The sequence below is a fragment of the Stegostoma tigrinum genome, chromosome 16 (genome assembly GCF_030684315.1).
Source record: "Stegostoma tigrinum isolate sSteTig4 chromosome 16, sSteTig4.hap1, whole genome shotgun sequence".
Taxonomy (NCBI): domain Eukaryota; kingdom Metazoa; phylum Chordata; class Chondrichthyes; order Orectolobiformes; family Stegostomatidae; genus Stegostoma; species Stegostoma tigrinum.
In genome coordinates this window covers 44919902-44945762 of record NC_081369.1, presented here as the reverse complement: position 1 = coordinate 44945762, position 25861 = coordinate 44919902, and positions in this window count along the sequence as shown.

Sequence of the window (25861 nt, the reverse complement as noted above, 5' to 3'; positions counted from 1 at the left end):
TGTTCATCCAACTTCACACTTTATTATTCTGGATTCTTCAGCATCTGCAGTTCCCATTATCTCTGAATTAATGAACAACGTTTGGTAAAGTATGAAAGAAATCTGGCTAGACCTCGTGACAAAAACAACTCCAAAAAACTGAAGCATTTGCAAACATTTTCAGTGGTGACAAGTCACTGATCCACTTGTTGCACTTCTGGTGATCCTCAATATTACAGATACCAGTCTACACACAATTCGGCTCACTGCAATGATATCAAGAAATAGTTGGTAGCTTTGGATACTGCAAAGGCTCTGAACCCTGACAACATTTTGGCAATAGGAATAAAGTTTTGTGCTCCAGAGTTTACCATGCTGTCCCAGGACAGACACAACACTGGCATGTGATCAGCAACGTGTAGGTTTGCCCTGCTATGTCCCGTACACAAAAAAGCAGAACAATTTCATCCCAGCTAATTACTTCCCCATCAGCCTACTCTTGAAAATTAGTAAAGTGGTGAAGGAGTTATCAACAGTGCAGTCAAACAATATTTGCTTAGCCATAAGCTGATCATCATCACTCAATCTGGTTTTTACCGGGGCCACTCAGCTCCTGACTTATCACAACGTGGTCCCAATTTGGACAAATGTCTGATCTCCAGAGATGAGATAGGAACGACTGCCCTCGATATTAAAGCTTCATTTGACTAAGTATGGCAGCAGGGAACCTGAGCAAAACTAGAGTCAATGGAAATCAGGGGGAATGCCTTTTTGCTGGTTGGAGGCATACCTGATATAAATTAAAATGGCTGTGGTTGTTGGAGGCCAGTCATCTTGTAAATCTCGACCCCCGGTGGGGTCTCTCGATTCCGTGCTCAGTCAATGACCACTCGCAGTCGGTCTGGCTGTTTAAGACTTTACTCTTTATTTCTTCAATTGGCTGGGTACAGATCATCCGGAAAAAACACTTCTGTATTCCTCGGAGGAGCTGCGCACACAACTTAATACAAAGATATTTTTATACTTTTCTTAAAGCAGGGTACATGGCGTGATCGCATAGTGTATTCAAACAGTTACCAATCAATACATGATATTGCTTCATTGACAGTTACATAATCCAATAGTATTAACTGGTAAACAACTTATGTCACAATGCTGAGGTTACTTTTTGTCTCGCCATACAGCGCCATAACATTTGCTACTGAAGGTCAGCTAGAATGGTTAGTACTGTGTTATCTTATCATTACTGCTTTATTTATGCAGCCCTAGCAGAACTCAAGAGTTCCCAGGCTAAAAGAGCAGCTCTATCAGAATTTACAGTTCCCAGGCTGGAAGCCATTTTGTTGCTAACTTGCACGAGCAGCCATCTTGTGCCTGAACCCAAATTTCAGATTCTTAATCTCAGTTCCAGGATATCTCTGCAGGAGTTTCTCGGGTTGGCATCCTCCGCCCAACCATCCTCAGTTGCTTCATCAATCACCTTCACTCCATAAGGTCAGAAGTTGGGGATGTTCGCTAAGCGGGGAATGATTGCACATGTTTCAAGCACCATTTGTGACCATATCTTCAGATACTGAAATAGTTGCTGTCCAAATGCAGTAACACCTGGACAATTTCTAGGTTTGGACTGACAAGTAATATCAAGTGGCACTGGAATAGATGTGTAAATATTTGGCCACAAGGGCAGATCAGAAGCTAGGAATCCTGCAGCTAATAACTCACTGGACTCCAGATAAACAAGCATCCACTCCCTTCAACACTGATGTACAGTGGCAGCAGTGTGTACTAGGTGCTCTGGAGAAAGTCGCCAGGGGTCATTAGACAGGACTTTCTGAACCCACAACACCTCCATCTAGAAGGACAAGAGCAGCAGACACATGGGAACACCACCATCTTCAAGTTCCCCTCCCAGTGACTTGGATATACTTCATTGTTACTGGGTCAAATGCTGGAATTCCTAACCTAACAGCATTGTGGGTCTACCTACACTAAATTAACTGCAGCAGTTAAAGGACTCAGCTCACCAGCACTTAGTCGAGCATAGTTTGGAATGGCCAATTAATGTTGGCACAGCCAGTGAAACCGACATATTTTGAATGATTTTTTAAAAAAAATTATGGATCTATATAGGTGAAAACCTTACTGCATTCCCAAGGCGAAGAAAAGAAAATGATGGCAGGTGATGGCAACTGATAGTATAAAGCAAAAAAGGATTTTGTTAAAAAAGGAGAAATTATCTCGTTGTTCTCCACTTGAATAGAGCCAACACTTGACTCAGTTGAGGTTATAAATCTGTTAATAGCAACATATGATTCACTATTATAAAGAAAGTATTATTAGCAGACAAATTAAACATTTTATTATGTTAGACAATTAGAAACTGCAGGTTTTTCTCAACATTGCTACCATGTATCAATGATTATAGGTATATGTGAGACATCTGCAGGGTTCCTATTGTATCGCTTGTGTGAGATGTATAACATAAGTATAGAGACTGTTGAGAGACAATGAAGAGGAGTGGGTTTCTCTCTCAAGAGCCCCCTTTTCATATTAGCTGCAGACCAGTCTGCCCACAATGAGTTTCAGAGATAGAAGGAACTGTAGATACTGGAGATCTGAGGTAACAAGGTGTAGAACTGGATCCACAGTGAATGCTCCCGAGCTCTTCACACTGCCTCACCATCAAGATTCCCACCCCTTTCTCATCCACCTTACCACCAACTCTGCATGTCCCTCCCCCCAACTCCCTAATAACCTTGATAATGAAATGTGAGGCTGGATGAACACAGCAGGCCCAGCAGCATCTCAGGAGAACAAAAGCTGACGTTTCGGGCCTAGACCCTTCATCAGAGAGGGGGATGGGGAGAGAGTTCTGGAATAAATAGGGAGAGAGGGGGAGGCGAACCAAAGATGGAGAGAAAAAAAGATAGGTGGAGAGGAGAGTATATGTGGGGAGGTAGGGAGGGGATAGGTCAGTCCAGGGAAGACGAAGGTGGGATGAGGTTAGTAGGTAGGAGATGGAGGTGCGGCTTGGGGTGGGAGGAAGGGATGGGTGAGAGGAAGAACAGGTTAGGGAGGCAGAGACAGGTTGGACTGGTTTTGGGATGCAGTGGCGGGAGGGGACGAACTGGGCCGGTTTTGGGATGCGCATCCGAATTCCAGTACCTCGACCCAGTGACAGTGAAGGAACAATGACAGACTTTCAAATCAGGATGGTGAGTAACTTGGAGGGGAACTTGCATGTGTTGGTGTTCCCATGTATCTGCTGCCCTTGTTCTTCTGGATGGAAGTGGTCTTGGGTTTGAAAGGTGCTGTCTATGGATCTTTGATCTGGATGTGAGTTTGCTCGCTGAGCTGGAAGGTTAGTTTTCAGACGTTTTGTCACCTTCATCGGAGGTTCACTGATGATGTCACCTAGAATGGTGACGAAACGTCTGAAAACTAACCTTCCAGCTCAGTGAGCAAACTCACATCCAGAACCTCAACCTGAGCTACAAATCTTCTCAAAACTCGCATGGATCTTTGATCTTGCAGATGGCACATACTCCTGCTACTAAGCATGGAATGGATGTTTATGGATGTGGTGCCAATCAAGCGGGCTGCTAGGTCCTGGATGGTGTCAAGCTTCTTGAGTGTTGTTGGAGCTGTACCCATCCAGGCAAGTGGGGAGTATTCCCAAACACTCTTGACTTGTGCCTTGGAGATGGTGGACAGGTTTTGGGGAAGCGGGAAGTGAGTTAAATGAGCCTATAAAAATACCCCAATTTTTAAAAAAATTGTGTATTCTAACAAAAAAAAGCTCCTAAACAAATAAGAAGATAGTAGAGCAGATGACTAAAAGTTTGGTCAAAGAGATACATTTTACGTAGAGTCTTAGAGGAGGAAAAAAGACGTATATACTGAAAGTCTCAGGGAGAGGATTCCAGAATATCTGGCCCAGATAGAACATAGAACATAGAACAATACAGCGCAGAACAGGCCCTTCGGCCCTCGATGTTGCGCTGAAGACATTTCCACTACTGGAAAGTTGAGCATGCTTAAGAGGCAACAATTGAAGGATCTTTTGAGATCTCAGATGAGCAAAGATTTTGGTTAGGGGACTGTAAAACTGTAGAAACTATCAAAGATACAATGACCCAAAGCAAAGGAGAGTTCAAAAGAAGAATGAGAATGTGAAAACCATGTTATTACTTAACCTGTAGCATATGTCAGCTATCGAACTAGGGATGTAGGAAAATGTGAAATGGACCTGACTTTTTGATCCTTATCATTTACTGTTAAGCAGCAAAGCAAGATTTTCACATTGCATGGCTCCATTTTCATGCAATTGTAATGAACAAACCAAGTATGAACAACTTTGCCCAGCAACCAACTGTCTAAGCCTTCCCAGACAGGGCACATTTTGCTGCAGATACTGAAGAGAAGCAAAGAAGCACACAATAAGCCAACAGACAGAGCATTGCCAAAGCAGTGCATAGGGCAGAGTGCAATTTAGAAATCCAAATTCTAATACTTGGATGCCATCAAAGGCTTTGAAAGCAGTCTAAATCAAAAGAAATCATTACCGATACATTGCAAAAGAAAGGAATTCAGTTCAGACCAATGTACAGCACACCAATCGTGTATGAAAAATGTGAGAAACAACATTTCATTGATGATGACTGTGTGGTGATGCTGACTGACAGCAACCAGCAGCAACATAAGCAGGTTATCAAACAAATACGTCAAGAACAATGCACACCTCTTCAGATGAGAACACGATTACCAGATCAGGGTGAGTTGTCAAACTTCCAAAGAATTATATTAAAGTTTTCAATGCTCAACATGAAATTGCTGTTTTTCCTGTTTGCATAATTATCTCATTGACACATACCTGTATAGACAATAGGTGCAGGAGTAGGCCATTTGGCCCTTCGAGCCAGCACCACCATTCATTATGATCATGGCTGATCATCCACAATCAGCATCCTGTTCCTGCCTTATCCCCATAACCCTTGACTCCACTATCTTTAAGAGCTCTATCCATCTCTTTCTTGAAAGTATCCAGAGAGTTGGCCTCCACTGCATTCTGGGGCAGAACATTCCATATATCCACCACTCTCTGGGTGAAGAAGTTTTTCCTCAGCTCTGTTCTAAATGGCCTACCCCTTATTTTTAAACTGTGTTCTCTGGTTCTGGATTCACGCATCTGCAGAAACATGCTTCCTGCCTCCAGAGTGTCCAATTCCTTAATAATCTTATACACCTCAATCAGATCCCCTCTCATCCTTCTAAACTCAAGTCTAAACAAGCCCAGTCGCTCCAATCTTTCAACATATGGTAGTCCTGCCATTCCGGGAATTGACCTTGTGAACCTACGCTGCACTCCCTCAATAGCAAGAATGTTCTTCCTCAAATTTGGAGACCAAAACTCCACACAATACTCCAGTGCGGTCTCACCAGGGCCCTGTACAGCTGCAGAAGGACCTCTCTGCTCCTATATTCAATTCCTCTTGTTATGAAGGCCAACATGCTATTAGCTTTCTTCACTGCCTGCTGTACCTGCATGCTTGCTTTCATTCACTGATGTACAAGAACACCTAGATCTCGTTGTACTTCCCCTTTACCTAACTTGACTCCATTGAGATAGTAATCTGCCTTACTGTTCTTGCCACCAAAGTCGATATACCGCACATTTATCCATATTAAACTGCATCTGTCATGCATCCGTCCACTCAACTAGCCTGTCCAAATCACCCTGTATTCTCATAACATCCTCCTCACATTTCACTCTGCCATCCAACTTTGTGTCATCGGCAAATTTGCTAATATTACTTCTAATGCCGTCGTCTATATCGTTAATATATATCGTAAACAGCTGCAGTCCCAGCACCGAGCATTATGGTACCCCACTGGTCACTGCCTGCCATTCCAAAAGGGATCCGTTTATCACTACTCTTTGCTTCCTGTCAGCCAGCCAATTTTCAATCCAACTCAGTATTTTGCCCCCAATACCATGTGCCCTAATTTTGTTCACCAGTCTCCTATGCAGGACTTTATCAAAGGCTTTCTGAAAGTCCAGGTACACGACATCCACTGGTTCTCCCTTATCCATCTTCATAGATACATCCTCAAAAATTTCCAGAAGATTAGTCAAGCACGATTTCCCCTTCGTAAATCCATGCTGACTGTGACCCATTCTGTTACTGCTATCCAAATGAGTCGTAATTTCATCTTTTATAATTGACTCCAGCATCTTTCCCACCACTGACGTCAGGGTAACCGGTCTATAATTTCCTGTTTTCTCTCTCCCTCCTTTCTTGAAAAGTGGGACAACATTTGCCACCCTCCAATCCGCAGGAACTGACCCAGAATCTATAGAACATTGGAAAATAATTACCAATGCATCCACAATTTCTAGAGCCACCTCCTTAAGTACCCTGGGATGCAGACCATCAGGTCTCGGGGACTTATCGGCCTTCGGTCCTAACAGTCTATCCAACACCATTTCCTGCCTAATATAAATAACCTTCAGTTTGTCCATTCACCTGTTTCTGACTTCAAGGGCCCAATTTTAGTCTTAGCCATTTCCTTTCTTTTCACATACCTAAAAAAGCTTTTACTATCCTCCTTTATATTTTTGGCCAGTTTGCCTTCATAGCTCATTTTTTGTCTGTGTATTGCCTTTTTAGTTATCCTCTGTCTTTAAAAGCTTCCCAGTCCTCCGGCTTCCCACTCATCTTTGCTATGTTATACTTCTCTTTTATCTTTATACAGTCCTTAACTTCCCTTGTCAGCCACGGCTGCCCCCGCCTCCCTTTAGGATCTTTCTTCCTCTTTGGTATGAACTGATCCTGCACCTTCTGTATTATATCCAGAAATACCTGCCATTGTTGTTCCACTGCCATCCCTGCTAGGGTATTGTACCACTGAACTTTGGCCAGCTCCTCCCTCATAGCTCCATAGTTCCCTTTATTCAACTGCAATACTGACACTTCCGATTCTCCCTTCTCCCTCTCAAACTGCAGATTAACAAGGTATACCTGTTTGGGATAAGTTTTCATCTTTTTACAAAGAGGCATTTTTGGAGACATGCACAATATCTCACTACTTTATCATAGTGTGTGAATTGTGAATAGAACAATTTCACACTCCATTTGTCTTGGTTCACTTGAAGGACGACACATTGTTGATCATTTGCTTGGGCCAGGGGAGCAGAGCTGCAGCTGTGTTGATGGCAGGATGCAAAACCCTCCATAAAATCCAGCCCTGTGTTTTCAGATGGTGTCACTGACAGACGGCAGGTAGTTGAGCACTAGATAAGGGCAAAGGGATAAATCCTTGGACGATACCAGGGGTAAGTCCAAGAAGAGTAGCCATTGAAGTGACCCTCTGGCTGTGACCTGATAGGTGAGAATAATACTAGGTAAATTTAGTCCACCCATGTTGAATTTTAGCAGTGAGGTGCTGTAGTCAACTGTGTCAACAGCATCAATTGGAATAATTTTCTATCATAGTCTTGGTATTCCGGAAGAATTTTCATTTAGCTGATGTATTTATGTGAACAAACTATTGTGTATTTGGTGGATTGTGCAAAAATGATTACAATATGCAAAATTAAACCCAGCTATTAGTGGGTATGTTTGGAAAAATAGCATTGTTTACCACTGAAGTATCCATTACATAAATTGCAATACTGAAGAAGGTTTGATCTATTTTCTGTGTGAAGTAACCACTAAGGTACATCTTAATTAGCCCCCAAAAAATAATTTGGGTTATTTTATGCCGTTCATAATATTTAACCATATTTACTAGCATTGTCATAGCCTCCAGGACTATGAGCCAAAAGCAAGAAATTGGGATTAATGTAGTCAGATGATTGTTGACCAGCCCAGATACAAGGAGCCAAAGTTCTCCTGTGCTGCAAAGATCTCGAAGTTTAAATTAATTCCATCTCTTCATAGGTTCAGGGGCAAGAGTCAAACCAGAGTATGTGTAAAATATAAAGTACTTTTCCCTTTATCTTTGGACAGAATGTATCTTATATGTATAGTATATTAATGTTTTCTCTCCCTTCTCCTACCTCTTTCCAGATTTTTTTAGATCCGAATGCCATTACTATACTTCTATGTGCCAGGCACTGCATCTTGATTTCCTGGAATATTTGCACCGTTCTACTAATACCCTCCCCAAAACCATAGAAGTTTTCATTAGTTCTGCTCTCTTTAAATGAGTTGAGTTCAGAGTGTTATAGATTTCTGCCAGTTTTCTCACTGTAGCCACTTCGGCTGAAAAGTAATGACTCAGGTGGGTCCTTGATCACCTGGTACCTGTGTGATTTATGACTCTTGTGATTCTCAGCCATAAAAGATGTGGAGTTTCATCTCTGCAGATTTTATGTGTATATAGGCTTAGACGTTCTACAATCAAAAATAAGTTTTCATTCTGTTCAATTTGAAATAGGGCTTTCAAGGTAAGCACTAAATCATTAAATCAATTTATTTGAACTGTGGATGCACTCAATCCTTAAAAATAATTGATTATGAGAAATTAAAATCTCTATTCTTTCTTGATACTTAAGTTGTGACATACAATGCAAATGCTCTCACGGTTTTTGTTAACTTTGATATAAGAGTACGCAGGATGTTGAAAACTTAAATTACTGATATTGCAGTTTAATTAAATGGTTTGAAAACTCTAAGTGTAAATTGCTGAAAGTGCCAATGACACAAATTTCTCTCAGTGACCAAGTTTGTTACAGTGAAACATTCTGTCAAATGGATCATACCAATATTATTTTGTAGCACCAGTTTGTTGCCACAAATGCAGTCAGCCATTGTTCTTCTAAGAACTTTAACAAGTAGTTATATTTAATGCTCATATGCAAATAACACACAGGAGCTTTGGCATTCCCAGCAGGATGATTGGAGTTTGAAAAGGCATCCTTTGCTCTATTTGTTGCAATTGTGCTATTCCTGGAATATCTGGGGTTAAAAATCTTGCTGAGATCCCATTCCTGTAAACATAAATGTTCAATGCCAGCATTAACCAAAAAGCCTTGATTGATTCCTCCATTTTGCCATTTTGTTTAATATATAGTATTGACATATCCTTTCAAATGTTCCCCATTAAATGTGAATTAAAATGTCACAAACTTATTTTTGATTCTCTTTGTTCACCATTTGTTTGTCATTCCAAGTTATGAGACTGTCTGCAATTAAACCGAGAACTCATTATGCAGTTAGTTGGTACCATCACTCCATGACTGTTCAGTTAATATTTTTGAGAAAGAATAATCCTGTGCTCAATAAAACAAGAAGCATATCTGATAAAATTGTAATGCAATATATCACCAGGTGGAACAAAACAGTGGTTCTGCATTCTCTTAGTGAACTTCTTAAAATGCTATGAATTGGTTGCAAGCTTGGCCTTTCATTTGTGACTACAGTTTAAATTAATTCAATCAAGCTAGAATGCAAATATCCTATTTGATTTCAAATACATTGTGGTGTAATGAAACTGAAAGAAATGAAATTTGCAATTCTTTTACATCAGTTTGTGCCAGTAACAAACTTGATTTGCCCAGATACCCATCAACTATTACATTTCCATTTGAGTTTAATTTTAATTATGATAAAAATTATAAACTCCTGCATCAAATTAGTTAGATCAGTATATCGAGTTCACCCCTTGGCATGGAAAAAGACTTCAGCTCATTTTGGAAAGGATAGTTTGGTAAGTGGGATTCTCAAAGAATTTTAAACCTCTGCCCCGTTACCATGTGAAACAGCATATCTGATTCCCAATGTTGATTCCCTTACTGGAAATCTCTATAAGGTTTAAACAGCGATGTTCCACTCCTATGACGGAGATGAAAGCATTGGATTTCCTGTTCACCATAAAATTTCAAAGTATACAAGTAACCCTGTTTAAAACAAAGAACAGCAGATGCTGGAAATCTGAAACATGGATAGAAATTGCAGGAGAAACTCAGCAGGTCTGGCAGCACCTGTGGAGAGAAAGCAGAGTTAAAATTTTGAGTCCTGTGACCCTTCTTCTGAACCTTTTTGAAGAAGCATCACTGGACCAGAAACGAGGACCTCTGGTTTTGTGCTATTTGCTTTTACTGTTCTTTGTGATACAGTGGTGAACAGAGCACTACTGTTAAGTAATAATTAAAGTTTTACTTTCAAAATTAGTTTCCCACCAGGGTAAACTCACCATTTGAGATAATTTTTGATTTGTTATATGTAATGTAAAGCTACGTTATATGACTGACATCCTTCGGCCTTCATAAAGTCAATCATAACCTTATGCAACATTTTCTTTGTTCAGAACATAAGAATTATTTGTTCATTAAAGTTTTTAAAAAAGAAGACTCTGAACTGCTAAATGTTGCTATTTTTCAATTAATTTCACAACTCACATTATTCACTTTCTTGGCAGTGCACTTTAAAAAAATCCTCAAGCTGTGTTCATGTCAGTGATTTGTAATCTGTGTATTTCACTGAATGTCTGACCTAGACGTTGCATTTACCTGCAGTTGGTTTTAAAGGCAAAAAGCTCATAAAATGTAGCACATTGTATTCCTTATTTCCCTTGATATGTCATTTGATGGCATAGTAAGGTGTGCAGCCCTGCTCATGCCATTATGTTTCTTGTGGCACTGGGTTGGTCCATGCCAATCATGCAGCCTGACCACATTTAATAGGCAGATGTTGGTCACGATGGAAAGGTTTAAGTAATCCCCTGCCACGCCACCACACTAGTCATACACCCCGCTTAATCATCAACAAACCCCACCCCAACCAGCTTCTTCTTACTTTCAGTTGGAACCTGACATTTGGCCCTCACTGACACCCCAGTCTTGCTTCTAGTTGGGCTGGCCTCACCTCCCCTTTTTTGGGGTCTGACATTAGCCCCTGCATTGCTTGTCTCTCAAACCTGCCACTGTTGAAACTGCAGAACTACAGGGCAATTAGATTGGCTGGCAGCTCTCCAAACTGGGACTACCTGCCTGGACAGGTGGCATGTTGGCTCAGTGGTCAGCACTGCTGCCTCACAGTGCCAGGGATGTGGGTTTGGTTCCACCCTCAGGCGACTGACTATGTGGAGTTTATATGTTCTCCCCGTGTCTGTGTGGGTTTCCACTGGGTGCTCTGGTTTCCTCCCACAGTCGAAAGATGTGCAGGTTAGGTGCATTGGCCATGCTAAATTGCCCCTAGTGTCCAGTTATGGATGTGTTGGCCAGTTGGGTTAGCCCTGCGAATTGGAGGTTTACGTGGGTAGAGCATGGCGGTGGGTCTGGATGAGATACTCTTTGGAGGGTCGGAGTAGACTTGATAGGCCAAATGGCAGGATGCAATGATTCTATTCCATGAAGCTAGATGGAGGGTGGAGGGTTGGTGGGGGATGTTTCACTCAGCTAATTAATGCCTGACAAAAGGAGATCAGGCAGCTGGCTTTTTGGTGAGTGGGCAGTTGAGCAACAATGTAATTGGCAGTGAGGAACACAGTACTCAGTAAAATCTAACCCTCCATTTTCAACAGTCTTATGGAAATAATACCTAATACAATCAAGCCTACAATAAGGAAAGTAGCCATTCAGCCCACTAAATTTGCACTGACTCTTCAAAGAGCATCCCTTCTAGACCCATCCCTGTAACCCTGCATTTCCTATGGCTAATCAACATAACCTGGAGAGTGTGATGCTAGGAAGAAAAGATAATTACAGCACAGGAACAGGCCCTTCGGCCCTCCAAGCCTGCGCCGATCTAGATCCTCTATCTAAACCTGTTGCCTATTTTCCAAGGATATGACTCCCTCTGCTCCCTGCCCATTCATGTATCTGTCTAGATACATCTTAAATGATGCTATCTTGCCTGCCTTTACCACCTCCGCTGGCAACGCGTTCCAGGCACCCACCACCCTCTGCGTAAGGAACTTTCCATGCATATGTGCCTTAAACTTTTTTCCCTCTCACTATGAACTCACGACCCCGAGTAATTGAGTCCCCCATTCTGGGAAAAAGCTTCTTGCTATCCACCCTATCTATACCTGTCATGATTTTGTTTACTTCAAACAGGACCTCCTCAATCTCCATCTTTCTAATGAAAATAATCCTAATCTACTCAACCTTTCTTCATAGCTAGCGCCCTCCATACCAGGCAACATCCTGGTGAACCTCCTCTGCACCCTCTCCAAAGCATCCACATCCTTTTGGTAATGTGGCGACCAGAACTGTAAGCAGTATTCCAAATGTGGCTGAACCAAAATCCTGCACAATTGCAACATGACCTGCTAACTCTTGTACTCAACACCCTGTACGATGAATAAAAGCATGCCATATGCCTTCTTGACCACACTATCGATCTGCATTGCCATCTTCAGGGAACAATGGACCTGAACACCCAGAACTCTCTGTGTATCAATTTTTCCCAGGGCTTTTCCATTTACTGTATAGCTCGCTCTTGAATTGCATCTTCAAAATGCATCACATCACATTTGCCTGTATTGAACGCCATCTGCCATTTCTCTGCCCAACTGTCCAATCTGTCTATATTCTGCTGCATTCTCCAACAGTCCCCTTCACTATCTACTACTCCACCAATCTTAGTGTCATTTTCAAACTTACTAATCAGACCATCTATACCTTCCTCCAGATCATTTATGTACATAACAAAAAACAATGGTCCCAACACAGATCCCTGTGGAACACCACTTATCACAGTTCTCCATTTTGAGAAACTGCCTTCCACTACAACTCTCTGTCTCCTGTTGCCCAGCCAGTTCTCTATCCATCCAGCTAGTACACCCTGGACCCCATGCAACTTCACTTTCTCCGTCAACCTACCATAGGGAATCTTATCAAACGCCTTACTGAAGTCCACGTATACGACATTTACAGCCCTTACCTCATCTATCAACTTTGCCTCTTCCTCAAACAATTTAGCTATTTCGCATGGGCAATCCATCTAACCTGTACATCTTTCATCTGAGAGGAAACCAGAGCACTTGACAGAAACCTTTGCAGACACAGGGAGGATGTGCAGACTCTACACAAACAGTCACCTAAGGATGGAATTGAACCCCAGTTCCTGATGCTGCTGAGCCACTATGCCACCCACTTATTGCAATTATTAATACTTACTGCATATGTTTTCGCTGTACATTAATCCTGAACAGTTATTAAAAGTAAACAACCTAAAATGGAAAGGGACCTGGATTATACATTCAATGGCTGACAAAGATTCTATCAGTAGCTTAAGTTATTCAGAGATCTTTTCTCAGTGTGGCATAAGAGGACTTGTTCCATGCATTAGTAAACTAAACACTAGGTATGCTATGCAGGTAATGAGGCAAGTTGAGAAGATAGCATGAGAAAACTCACCAGGCCTCTCAAAAATAAACCCTTTATGGAACTCACCAAAAATGACACTTTGCTGATTTCTGGTGAGATTTAGCTCAATATCTTGAACATGATGCACAGGTTTTGGTTTCCTTTTTTTTAAGGAGACGTGTAAATGAATTGGAGATGGTTCAGAGGAGATTTACTAGATTGATACAAGGACTGACTGGGTTGTCTTAGGAGGCGATGTAGACAAGCTGGGCTTGTTTCCACTGGAATTTAGAAGATGAGAGATGATTTGATTGAAGTATACAAAATCTGGAATAGTCTTGACAAGGTAGACATGGAAAGCAGGTTTCCTCTTTGGGTGAGTCCAGTGGTAAAGGGCACAGTTTTAAAATTAAGGCTAGCTCATTTAACACAGATTAGGAAAAGTTTTGCCTCTCAGAGTTATGTGATTTTAGAACTTACTGCCTCAGAATGCAGTAGAGGTGAGGTCATTAAATAATTTTACTGCAGAGGTGAATAGATTCTTGTGAGGCAAGGGAATCAAAAGTTATCATGGGTAGATGGGAATGTGGTGTTTGTAACACAAACAGATCAATCAAAATGTCAACTCTGCTTTCTCTCCTCTGATGCTGCCAGACCTACTGAGTTTTTCTGGTAATTTCTTTTTTTGCTTCTGATTTCCAGTTCTTCTGTGTTTTTCAATGATCTTACTGAATACAAGATGGGTTGGATGCTCTATTTCTGTTCTTATTCTGTGTGTTTATATGTTTGTATGACTTGCAGCTTTCAGGGTTTTCTTCTTTATGTCTATGTAAAGGCCTATGTAAACAGAAACCAAGAAATAGTAGCTGAGATAACCATCAGCACAAAGGGCCTCATAGTCTTCTCAAAGCTAGCTTTTCCAGCAATTAAGAGCTATAAAGCCTACTTCTTATCTCTGTAGACAGGGTCAAATATCACATGACACTAGATTATAGTCCAATAGGTTTATTTGAAAATGCAAGCTTTTGGAAACAGTGGCATCTCCATATCTTATCTCTGTAAAAAGCTTTCTTTTGTTTTTCCATAGCCATTTGAGCTTCTTGAAAGAACAGTTAGATCACAAAACATGTTACACTATTGACCACATTTTCTAAGAAATCATGTGGTTAAAAACCCTTTTTCCGTGAAGAAACTGTCCAAACAGTTCTGTTGCTTACAATTTTTCAAATCGTCCATAAATATGTATTCCCATCATAATACCATTAGAGGCTATATACAACAATCTGAAATGATGACAAATTTGCAAACATGAGGGAATATTGAACTAATTTGGTTCTTGCCTTCTTCAGCAACATAACTCTACAGGTATTGAGAAATACTAAAAGGTTCTATTTAACTGACTGTTTCAGTTCAGCTTCTGTTTGTGACCAAATTCAAAAGACCTTTTAAAACTTTTTTTTTATTAGCGCATGTAATTTTTGAGTTCTTGCTGGATGCACATTACTAAACGTAGCAGCTGTAGCAATTCAGATTTTATTACAAAATATAAATATTTATAAGTGCCATTTAATTTGTCGCCCAGGTAACATGCTATATTTGACAAATAACCGATTCCTGGAATACGGCAATTATATTGTTTTGCAAGCAAAGTTACGTTGCAAAGAGTCAATCTCTGTCTTTAGGGACATTTTTTAATATTAATCAGGAATATCCTTGTTTTTGATACTTCCTGTAAAAGGTGCAAAGTTTCATCAAGTTAGTCAGAAATAATTTGCAATAAAAAAATTATTTGAAATGTTCAGATTCTTTAATATCATGAATAAAACTGATTAATTTTCTCTGTTAATGACACAAAATTCTTCTTTGTAATTTTATGAAGTATAAAAATATTGCTAAATGCCTCCTAACTATCAGTGATAATCATAAAAATAATCTATCTGGTTCACTTCTGAATTTTAGGGGAGGAAATCTGCCATTCTTAGCTGGGTCTGATCTGTGCTATGGCTCTGGAGTTACATTATGTGGTGCATCTTAACAGATCTCTGAAATGGTCAAGCAAGTGACTATGTTCAAGGGCTATTAGGGATGAACGATAAATGCAGTGGCACAAAGGACCAGAGGGCATAGTCCAAGTAAAAAGTATTGCCAACTTAAGACTGAGATGAGGAACAATTTCTTCTCTCAACGAGCTCTCTTGTTCCATGGAGGGATGTGGGGTTGACAGGCAGAGTCCTTGCCAATATTTAAAGCAGACATAGATTCTTGTTTAGTAGGGGAATCAAGGGTTATGGGGAAAAGGCAGGAAAGTAGATGTGAGCAATGTTGTGTCATCCTATCGAATGAGGAGCTGATCAGCTTGCTTCTTTCCTATTTCTCATGATCTTGCGGATGCCCACAACCTGTCTAAAGACAATGATAAAAACTTTGATGAGAAATAATCACTTAATTTAAAATTAAAATTTGTAATTTGTTGAAATGCAAAAAGAGTAGATTACTTAATTTCAAAGCACATATCAAGGATAATTATGTCTTTTACTGTGAGCAAAAACAACACAAAAAGGACCAAAAGACATTCGAAAATTATCATGGTACAGTGATGTTGGGGAAAGTTTATGTATTCAAATCCACTACTGGAACTTGTTTGGGTTATTAAGTTAATTTTTAAGAAAGACATAGAAAACCTTGGATTTATTGGGAAATTTGGAGAAGTTGCATTCTCAATGATTTGGATTTTACAATGATAGAAAACAGTGATGCTATCAGGACACACTATGTGGTAAATTTAGACAATGACTGTTGGAGACTGTTGGTTTTCAGGTCCTTGTGGAGTCAGGAATGGGATTGGAAATCTCCAAAACCTTTACTTCTAATAATTGAAATTGTACTTAGAGAAATAGATCCGTACCATCTTTCCATATTCAGGAAGAGGTTGAGGTTAGGTTGTGATCTCACATGCACTTCCTCTGAGTTGCAACTGACAACCTCACTATGCATGTTTATATTTCGCATCCCTCTTTACTTTCTTTGATTCAGGTGGTTTTGGAAGGATCCTGAAAAATCTGCCTTGTTTGAGAGTTAGCGAACCTGGGCAGAAAGCTGCTCAGGAGATAGAACATTCCAACTAGGAAGTCTTAAATATTTTGGCAATTCCAAATGCCATTATTAGATGCTGTACTATAAGCTGGAGGTGCTTTTGCTGCAATGGTTTATACATGGAAAGGAGAACAGTACAGCACAGGCATGGGCCCTTTGGTGTACCATGTCTGTGCTGACAGTGTAAATGTCTGTCCTGAAAGTTTTTTGGCATTGCATTGATCAGTGTTGAGATGCATGGTGCAATGAGTCAAGGTTCCTTGCATGCAACCTTCATTGTCTTGCTGTCGCCCATCCCAGCTCTCCACTCCTGAACTATTAACCCTGCTTGACCTTTGTGCTGCCTACTCCATCACTCAGATCACCTTTCCCCACCTTCACTAGCACTAACAGCTATGCCAGAAGCTGTCATCTCACTCAGTCCCTCCTGTTGACCAGTTCAGAAGAAATGAGCTCCCAACAGAGTGGAGAGAGCCAAGATGGGTGGTGGGTTTCAGACATTCTTCTCTTCACTCCCAATGTGTAGAGATTCCTGGGCCTGGCTAAAGAGTAGTGAGATTGCTCATTGGGTAACTCCTCACCAAGTAAGAAGCATTATGCATTTCTTTGCCACTCCTGTATTACTCTGACAGTGAATATATTCTTCACATGGCTGAAAATCTACCCCATGCAGTCTCTCTCTTTTTGCTCCTGCAGGTACAAGTGGTATCTGCAAACTCTATGCACAATGATCTCTGTATCAGCCCAAAGGAGTGGCTCTGCAACACACTTCCTCTGTCTCTGAGGAAGAAACCACAGCTGCTTCAGAGGCAGCACAAGCAAGGCTGCTTCTGACACCGTCCATTATCTCAGATACTGACACCTCAATGCCAAGAGCACATGTTGGCAAGCACAACACTGCTATGCCTCTGCAGTTGTTTGAGAGAGATTTGTCCTAACTTTTTGGCACTTGAAGATCTGTCAGAGGACAGGTACCTGCTCAACACCAGGCATGATATGACTGTATGATGTTGGGAATTCAGAACTTCATAGAAATGCACAAGCAGGCTAAGGACCAGCAGGTAGGTTTTCTGGTTGGGAGTGCTGGGCAAATTAACACAAAGGTTGGAGGACTCCGTGAACCTTATTTGCACTGTGTTGCCTGTAGCATTTGAAGGTGTGGTAGCCACCATGGGAAAGGTTGGCAACTGTCATAGACATCCAGACCCAGCACTCTCAGTTCCTACCAGATCAAGGTGTGGACCTGCATTCCATTACTCTGACCAATTAGTGCTCAGTACCAATGACAAGGCTACAGGGGTCAAGGGATCTTGACCTGACTCCAGGAACCTCTTCCTAACAAAGAGACAGGACAGTGCCATTAGGCTTCTATGTGAAAGAGGAATCATAGACACGCCCTGTCATAGTCTCCTCTCAGGACATTGCTGAGATGTCTGCACCTTCCATCTCAACTGTGCCCACCGCACTCAGCCGTTTGGGATTTTGAGCTGAAGAGCCTCTGGGCAGGACATATTCAGCAAGTCTGGGCACTGTGGAGACAAACAGCCGCTGAGTCACCCAACCAAAACTCATACGGCCAACAGTTTTCTCTTAATGGGAGGCTCCCTCCAGCCTGGCTCTGACCCAGAAATGTTCCAAGATGCAGTTGGAGAGGAAGGTAGAAGAAGATCTTCTGAGAGCACACAGGAAGCATGAGTAAAAACTTGCTCACATTTGTAAATGTTCACTGTTCATCAGCTGTGCAAATGAATGTCAGTCTAGCAACAACTACGAGATCGAAGGTATACAGCCCACTCACCCTTAGCACTGCATGAGGCTTTATGATTTGAGGTGTGAAAATGAACAGCCTTTAAACCATGTACTGACTGTGGGAATTTAGAAGGTGATTGCTTTATCAACTAGGGCTAGTCATTCCAGGCCACAATACATTGTTTGTGTATTGCATTGGGTTTAATTGTCAATTCTGCAAAATGTGGTCAGGAATGCTTGCAGCTTGGATTTGGACACCACACAGAAGGTTAACACCTAAGGTTCACATGTAACTTGTAGCCCTCACTGGGTCTTTCACCTGGGTGTCTGTGAAATGCTGGCACCCTTTGAAAGGTCTCACTCTGTTTAAAAGTGGAACACCTTCTCTCATAGATTGAAAGACTTATCCTGCCCAGTCCAGGTGCATTGGCAGGCATTTTCAGCTCTATTGTGCACTTGCTATTTGCATTATAATGGAAGTAAAAAGTGGTCACAGTGAGTCTCAGACTCAGCCTCTTATCCTTAGTGACGGCCCAGATGTACACATTCCTTTCTTTGTAGATCTCCCCATTCCCCACCCCCTCAATTGACTTTCAACTTCCTCATGATTCCATCCAACCTGCCCATGTTTAATCTTTATCTTCCCTTGCTATCCCCTCAGCCCCAGCTACACTGAGTGGGCATGCTACATATAGTAATGCCTTTTATGCTCCATCATCTCCTCAATTATGTTGTCAGTTGCCTCATTCACAACCATTGTCTCCTCTGCACCCTAGCATGCTCCATTATTGGGTTATCCAGCCTCCCTGCCACAACTGATAACTCCATTGCCTTTTAGTAGTGGACCCCAGGACTGGCCATGGTCCACTTTCTTGATGGACTATCTATTATTACATTCCTAGTTTGCCTTCCTCTCTCAGTATCATTTTTTGGAAGGTTAATAGCTGTAATATTAGCAGAATGGAGCACTGGGACAATATTTAATGAAAGCTGTAGAGATTGTGTCCACTTCTTGGAGAGCTGTTGAGAGTCTCACGTCCCCTCTTTTCAGGATGGCCCACCAAATAGTGCCATTCCAGCAGCTCAGGATTAAGGAGTCTTAACACCTGAAGCCTTGCCTGCTGAGAGCCCCTGGGCAATGAGAGGTTGTGAATTCTTCAACAAGGGCAGTGGATTGTAGCTGGTCTTGTCTTCACATTGACTGATTTGTGGGGAGAAGGGGTTGGCAATAGGTGCAGAGGAGTAGCACCCAGTGTATTTGCCCTTCCTCCCTTGCTATTGCCAGGTCTCTCGATCAGTCAGTGAAAGCCTTCGAAAGGAGGAAGCATCCTCGGAGTCTGCAACAGATTTTGCTGTGTGGACTTTTTGGATGGCAATTTCCTCCCCCACTTATTTGGGGCAGTGGCAGAAAGAAGCTGAGCTTGTCATTTGCCAAACTCTTGCCTAATTAAATGTTCCCTGCCACCAAACCCACAACAGAAAAAGAATTAAATTCCACCTCTAAGGTCGGACATTTCAATCTGAGTTTTCTTTTAGCAGAATGAAATGTTTGAAGTAGCTAAGTATGTTCACGAAAAATGCATAGATTCGATGGTGTCTGTGGTCCGAAACATCTCTGTGGAGAATAGCAGAGTAAGACAGATCTGGAGTGAGGAAAAAGCTGACAATACATATTAAGCATTCATAAGTCTTGATGTTTTTAGCCGTGTTTTTTAAAAAAATTACAATGCTGTGATGGCATCAAATCCATCGGGAAGCAAACAGACGTAAATAAATAGACAAATTGTGGATAAAAATTGGAAAAAAAATTAAAATTTTGAAGAATTAATCCAAATGTAATGTGTTGTTGCAACTACGTTAATGTAGTTTAGATCAATAAAGTATTTGAGATTAATAAAAGACAGATTAGGTTAGCAGAACTGATGAAAAAATATGCATCAAATTATTCAACCTTTTCTGTTGTGTAGAACTGATAACAATTCTTCATTGCATTGCATGCACTGTTTTTAAAGAAAATATTGTTCTGTTTTTTTGATCTGAAGAAGATTAACATTTTTATTGGATGAAGTGACTTCCCTCATTCTATTAATTTTTTCATATAGATATATGATCATGCAATAATTTATCTGGCAAGTTCCTTTGTCGGCTTAAGCATCTGATAACTGCAATGTGAAACTTCAGTTTAAATATGGCAAATACATTAAAGAATTTTAATGGCTGTGCTCCACTCTCTACGTATAGTGATTCAATTTACACAATGAAAAACTTTGTAAGATAAAAGATACTTGTTCAAATGCAGTTTAGCAAAACAGTTGCGTGTTTGCAATATATTTTAATGATTTTTTTTCATCCTATGTTTGAAGTACTTTATTAATAATTTCTAAATCCCCTCAAATGGAATTTTCCAGTCAAAATATAAAGTTTATATCCCACTTAGGTACAGGCTATGATGAAACTTCTGTTGCAATGAAGCAGGTGAAATTAAGGACAACTCCAAGATGCCAACAGTACAATTGTGTTATTTAAATAATAAAGTGACAACTTGTCCTGTGAGCTAGCATGTAACTATTTATATAGAAATAATTTAAATACTGTATAACTGAAGTCTAATGTTTTATAAAACTGTGATCTTACAAAGCACACCTTTGTGTACCAGATCTGCTTAATGTTCGGCATACCATTTTAAAGTTATCTGTATTAGTAGCTAAGTGATTGGCAGGAACTGGAGTCAATCCAGTTCATTTGTTTCAAAATGCATCATGTTGTCCATGATCTCATTTGAGAAACAATTTTATATAGAGCGACCATAAGCTTTTTATGTATTTTTAGATGTGTGTTTGAAAGGATGTATGATTAAACTTTGGAGAATATTTCTTTTATTCCTTTCTTTTGAAAAAAATCCTGCTTCATCCTCTTTTCAGGCTGTTGACCACAAAAGATTATCCTCCAGCCAGGAGACTTGGTTGTCAGCGCCAGTCAGCATGAGAGAAAATTCACACAGGGCACGCCGGATCATTTTGGTTGTTCTTTACCCTTGTGAGTTGCATGGTAGGCAATCTGGACAAGAGCCAGTCAAAATTAACCAATAAAGGTATGTGAAGTTAAGTGGCAAAAATCTTTGGAGCTCAAATCCACAATTTTTAGTCAGGGCGGAAGCATTCCGCTACTTTGGTACTAGAAAGTCCAATTTTCCAGTTTCAAAATGAATGAAATTAATGGATTATTTGGAAAATACCTTACACTGTGCATGTAGATGGCTAATATTTAGTGATGCAGAAATCATTGCCCATAGTACTAACAATGTCATGTCGCTCATGTTGTTAGTTTTCGTATTCTACAGCAAAAAGTTGCTCGGGATCATGATTATGTATAGAGGGAGATGATGAGAATGGCATTGGACTAATAATCTGGAAACTAATCCTAATGCTTTGGAGACATGAGTTGTAATCCCATTGCATTTGGTGGAATTTATATTCAATTAATAAAATCTGGAATTGAAAGTTAGTCTTAGTAGTGACGACCCTGAATCTATTGCCCGTTGTCTTTAAAAAATGTTGTTCACAAATATCCGTCTGTAAATGTGCCATCTTTTCTTGGTGTGGCCTATATGTGATTCCAGATCCACAGGTACATGGTTGACTATTAACTGGGCTCTGAACTGTTCCAGCAAGTCACTGACATCTAGTTTGGGTTCTGCCAGGGCTACTCAGCCTCCTGACCTTGGTTCAAACATGGACAAAAGAGCAGAATCCCAGAGGTGAGGTGGGAGTGACAGCCCCTGACATCAAGGCCACTTTCGACTGAAGGTGGCATCAAGGAGACCTAGCAAAACTGGAATCAATAGGTATCAGGGAGCAAACTCTCTGTGGGTTAGAGTCAAACCTGGCACAAAAGAAGATGTTTTTGTTTGTAGAGGTCAGTCATTTCAGCTCCAGGACATCTCTGCAGGAGTTCTGGCTACTGTCCTAGGCATAACCATCTTCAGCTGCTTAATCAATGACCTTCCCTCCATCATAAGATTAGAAGTGGTGATGTTTGCTAATGATTATACAACGTTTTGCACTGTTCACGACTCCTCAGATACTGAAGCAGTCAATGTTCAAATGAAACAAGATCTGGACAATATCCAGTTTGGGCTAACAAGTGGCAAGTAACATTTGCACCACACAAAAATCAGGTAATGACCATCTCTAATAAGAGAGAATCTAACCACACCTCCTTGACATTCAATAGTGTTACCTTCATTGAATTCCTGCCGTCAAAACTCATGGTGTTACCATTGACCACAAACTCAATTGGACATGCCATATAAACACAGTGGCTCCAAGAGCAGGTCAGACCCTAGAGATACTGTGGCGAGTCATTCATCTCCTGACTCCCCCAAGCAATGTCCATCATCTGCAAGGCACAAGTCAAGAGTGTGCCAGGATACTCCCTTGCCTGGATGGGTGCAGCACCAACAACATTCAGGAAACTTGACCCCATCCAGGACAAAACAGCCCACTTTATTGGCACCATATTTGCAAACATCCACTCCCTCTACCACTGCTGCTGAGTAGCAGCAGTGTGTACCATCTACAAGATGCACTGCAAAGCATCACCAAAGCTCCTCAGACAGCTCCTTTCAAACTCTCAACCTCTTCCATCTAGGAGAGGAGCACCACCCCTAAAAGCTCCTCTCCAGGCAACTCACTATCCTGACTTGGATACATATCACCATTCCTTCACTGTCACTGGGTCCAGTCCTGGAATTCTCTCCGCTAGGGCATTATGGATCAATCTACAGCAGGTGGACTGCAGCAATTCAAGAAGGCAGCTTGCCACCACCTTCTCAAGGGCAACTAGAGACAGGCGGTAAATGCTGGCCCAGCCAGCGATCCCCATATCCCACCAGTGAATTTAAAAAAATGTCACTTTAATTCATGATCAATAACGGACGGTCAATAAATGCTGCCCTTGTCCACAATACCCAGATCCATGAAAGAATTTGAAAACCCCATCTAACTGTATATTTAGGAACTAATATTTCACACATTGAAATGTGTTTTCAGGTTTAAGAAAAAACAAGAAAATGCTGGAAGTATACATTTCTTCATTCCTTAATGGGCTTCATTTTTCACTTTTGGGTATGTGAAAATTTCAGTGCATTTTGAAACTAAAAGCCATTTCCTCAGAAGTATACCATTGAACAAACATTTCACCTTCTTCAATTCAAACTTGAGCACATTTTTTGCATCATCTTTGGAACATAGTATCTTGGATCTCAGTTACCGCACCAAAATGGCACTAAAAATTGATGCACATCTTACCAAAACCAGAATTATATATAAAAAACTCATCATTACATCAAAGAAATATGGAAATCTTTCACTTTTTCTTTTACATATCTCAACTTTTTAAATTGACCTTATTTGGCCCATTTTGCAAGTTTCTTTCAGCAGGCATTCTTGAATTCATGTAAATTGATGATAAAAATATTTTGGATCAGTGTCAGTAAAAGTTAAGCCAATTCTGACTTTGCAAACAGTTCATACTTTAAGATTGTTCACAAACAGTAAGTGCACATGTGTATGACAGATGTTTGGACATAAGCTTGGCATTCTCTACGGGCCACCTAACAGTTACATGGCTATTGGTGGTTCACTTTATTAATACATAAAGGTCAATCACTAAGGGAACTATACTCTACCAAAGAGAGTAGAGAATTTACTTTGAATGCAGTTTTGTGGTTGTTACTTGACTGGTAATGTAGGGAGCATGCTCAAATGTTGTTGCACATTGATCTTTGTATGCCAAGAATCTGCCTGTTAATCTATGCCTGTTATTTAAAAAGTAAACTGATCATTCTTATTTTCTAATTTAAGATGAGAAAGAGGCAACATAATTTATGATGAACATTAAAGAATTTCAGGGTTGTTGGTTTAGTACATCTTCATAAATTGCTGTCATTTACTTTTACAAATAATGGACACAGAGAGAAGTAGATGGGGAAACCAGCTCATCATTTGTGGTGGGCTTGCATTATTCTTTTTAATATTACTGCCTTCAAAGTTATACAAAGAAATCTTTCCTGATGCACATGCTTATAATATTCTAAGGAGCATTAAATATATTCAAAGGTATGTCAGACAAGAATATCAGATTTTGCTTTTTTACAATAACTTTCCTTTGTTCACTGAAACATCAGGCATATTATTGTGCTCAACAGTTCAATTTTTTGGCTTGTCCTATTTTCGGATTTAAAGCAATATCATTTAACAAGACTGTTTGCCCTTTTGCACACAAAGCAAGTAAATGCATCTGACATACAGTGATTTTTAGTAGGTTCCTGGATTAATGTAGTTATAATGATTTTAGCTGTTATCATTGCAATATATTTCATATTGCCTGCTATAATTCAGAAATGGCAGTGAATGGGACTTTGTGTTTACATTTGATCTATTTAGTAATGAAATAAACTTTCATAATAAGAAATAATCAAGTAGGTTTTGTTGCAGTGTTCAGAAAAGCAAGAATAATTGATCAGTAGTAACTCTGACTAGCTGATTTCTGCACTTACAGGATTTAACTTTTATCTTATAAAGCTTTAAACTGTGTGTTCATTCTGTCTGAGAACGGGTCCTTTTTTCACTCCCAGTTATATGTAAGAAAAGTAAAATACATTATTTTACATCGATCTACCTGTTTCGCTCATCTTAACTTTCTCCTCCTTGATAGGATGGAGAAAACCATGTCATCAGAAACACAATACTATTTTACCCATAATTTTTTAATGAATTATTTGTTTCCATTTGGTTTGAATGTTTGGCTAGTCATTAGCCAGTTATTATTTATCATCCAATAGCACTAGATAGCATTGAGTTTTGAGTCAAATAAGTTGACAGCATGAGGATAACAATGAAAAACAAAGGCAATCATAAACAATGGCAAATCCAGAAAAAGAAATGATACTAAAATGTTAACAATATGTTTTGTACAGTGAATAAACCAAATTTGGTCCTTTTCTTGTTTGTGTATGGTGATCAGATTCTGAATGTGATGAAATTCATAAAATCTGTGTTTGGAGTCTATATTCTATCTCAGAAGACGTATGCAACTTTTGTGACTCATTTAAATCTTCCACATCTTTCTTTACACAGTGTTGCAGAAATGAATCATTACACTGGCATTGTTCATTATAAAAGCTGCGAGGAGAGTATGGCACAGTGATTCATTCTGGAATACAATAGGAAAGCAATGCTTCACAAGTATGGCACAAGTAGCTTCCTTCTGTGCTGTATAAACTTCTTTGTTTAGAAATCATTTTCATCTCCTAATAAACAGGAATAATATCAAAATAGGATCCAGCCCATGTAACTCACAAACATTAATCCCTTCTGATGTTGGATATGGACGTCATACTCCATTATTCTCACCATTATCATGAGTCTGTTCATCTTCTTTCGGATTTGTCTCCTCAAACTTCTGCAGTAACATTAGATTTTTAGGATGAATTGGGAAAACCAAACATAATAAAATGTCCACTACATTCTATGACTATATGTTCCTAATAACCATAAACATTTCACCTTAATATATTGCCTATAAAACATTGGATTTCAATGGATGCAAACATTGGATTTCATAATTCAGTTTTGTGAAATCTGCTATTGCCTGAAACTGTAAATCAGACTTGCAAAAGGAGGCATACTCTACTCTCTCAAGGGAAGGATGTGAAATCCC